This window comes from Frankliniella occidentalis, unplaced genomic scaffold (genome assembly GCF_000697945.3).
Source record: "Frankliniella occidentalis isolate FOCC.00 unplaced genomic scaffold, Focc_3.1 Scaffold7, whole genome shotgun sequence".
Lineage (NCBI taxonomy): Eukaryota > Metazoa > Arthropoda > Insecta > Thysanoptera > Thripidae > Frankliniella > Frankliniella occidentalis.
Genome location: NW_026267137.1, coordinates 2,543,322 through 2,545,640, shown reverse-complemented (window position 1 = coordinate 2,545,640; position 2,319 = coordinate 2,543,322). Strand labels below are relative to the sequence as shown.

Here is a 2,319-nt window from a genome sequence, read left to right as displayed (position 1 = left end):
CTCTCCCATCTCCGCCGCCTGTACTCTATCACCCACTATAATTACACGCACGCACGCGCTCACACACTCAGCCCGCGCCTCGAACTAACGCGCAAATGCTGTAATGAGCGGATTTTACAATACCGCGTCATGAACCAACAAGTTGGTCGCAAGTGTCGCCACGACCTTCCCTTTCGTCTGAGGTTGGGGGGGTCGTGTGCTTAATTTGCGTCATTTTCGACGGGTGAGGTACTTTTATCACGGCGCCATATTGGAACTCAGCGTTTGAAAACGGAAGTGTTTTGGAAGCCGTGGTAATTGTGTCCCCGTAGGTATTTTTTTGGGGGGGTGAGGTAACTAAACTGTATCACAGTGCCGTTTTGAACCCAGACCACGAATAGTGGCCGTGAAAAAAAGGACCCTACATCTCAAAAGGACGTAATTGGTGCACGGTCCCTTGCAGCCGACCAGACTGAGCCCGTACCCACTCTCGCAATGGCTTGCTTGACTAGCTGCTCACGCGGAGACGTGCGGTGCGCCCCTTTCTTCCACCCCCTCTCCTCTTCACCCTGTAGGGCATCACAGCCGGAGCAACAAGTCCAGTCCAGCACACCCCTCCTCCCTGTGTTTGCCCTACTTCCACCCCCCGGACCAAACAGGGAGGCTGCGCTAGAGTGGGGGTGGCTGACGCAGTGCTGGCGATGCTGGCGCCACCCCTGGCCGGGGCCGCTCTCTGCAGCCCCTGTAGTGCCTCGCCCACCTCGGAGCCCGCTGCGCCCCCGCTGTTGCCGCGCGCCACGCCCGCCGTGCTCACGCCCGTCAACATCATCACGCCCGTCGTCGTTGACCCCGCCTCTGAAGGCCGCCGCCGCCACTGCCCACCCCTGACCCCGCGCTCTGTGCTCGTGCTCGGGGCCGCGGCGGGGGCGCGTCGCCGTCGAGGGTGGGGAGGGGGAGCGCGCCCGCCTGTAGGAGGCACGCCTGCAGGCACGCCGCCGGACCATATGGTGGTGCGCCCGCCCCGCCGAGCACGCCCGCGGGCCCCCGCGCCCCTGTGCACCATGAGCCCGCTCGTCCTGCTCGGCCCATAACGGTGTTTGTTTGTTGTCTCTCCCCGTTTCGTGTGTTGACGCCCCCGGCTCCGGTCTTCCGCCTGTGGTCGGACGCTTGTTGCTTTGTTTCGGCTTGTTCGGGATCAATTTTAGGGTGGGTTCCCCCTCCGGCATACCTCCCAAAACGCTCCACCAAATTTAAGTAATGAAATATGTTATTATCACACTGGCTATTTTAGGTTATTTTCTATCAGGTGCTTTTTAGTCGTTTCAGTCTTTTGGGCGTGTTTTAAGTTTGTTTCATCGATTTTTTAAAAAAAATCTAACGTTTGCTCATGATAGGAAAATGTTGTCCGTATTTTCCTCCCTGACAATCGGCGCACTGGCTTTAAAACTTCTTCGCGTGTTCCACCTCTCCTCAAGTGACCCCCGACATATGGACGCGCGCGGTCACCTTTCTCCGCCTTTCTCTCTTCACTGATTGACCAAGTGTTCCATTGCATTGCACTTGTAAGTGTGTAACTTCAAGTTGAATACTATTGCAAGTGTTCAACTCTGTAGTTGTGCACCTGAAAGTGTGTAACTGTTTAGCCCTGGACTTGTAAGCGTTCAACTCTTCTGTTAAGCGGCGTAGTTGCACACTTAAAAGTGCACAACTACCGAGTTGAACACTTTGTACGTGTTCTACTACACAGTTGAACATATTTTCAAGTATTCGACTTGCAGTTGAACGCTTCGTTTATCAGTGTTGTTCCTCCAGTTTCTCACAAGTAAAATAAAAAATATAGAGGGGTGAAAGAGAGGGTAAAAGCTAATTTGGGTGGAGTTATCTATTATTTATTTGACAATGGCCAAACAAACAAAAAAGTTTTACTTTCACTCCCAATTGTGCGGAGCACAAACACGTTGTACGGGGATACTAGGCTCTAGAGATACCCCGCTGCATCTTGTTCGAGATCTTGTTGCTATAATGTGCCACTTACGGGCGTGTGAATTGGTGTGACCGCCGTCTCTAAGGCCCCCCAGTAGGAGACCCACCCGCACACTTACATGCCGGACAGCAGTGCAAACTACAAAAGTTTTCGAGCCTTGTGTATTTGCACACATCAAGTTTTTAGTCCCGCTGAGTCCATTTTGAGTACTTAAAATATTTTCTCACACTTAGTTGACAGGCAGTGAGTGAGCCTATATGCATAACGGTTCCGCTCTAAAATGAAGTCGGTGGGGAACGGGAGGCTTTGTTTACTCGACATGATTGGCTGAGGTAGAGGGCAGGCGGGGGGTGGGG

General features: G+C 53.3%; 1 protein-coding gene across 10 annotated transcripts in view; it reads left to right on the top strand.

Annotated features, from left to right (window-relative positions):
• LOC113206657 (probable phospholipid-transporting ATPase IA) overlaps window positions 1–2,319 on the top strand; it is a 42,244-nt gene that overhangs the window by 24,294 nt on the left and 15,631 nt on the right. The gene's annotated exons all lie outside the window — the stretch shown is intronic.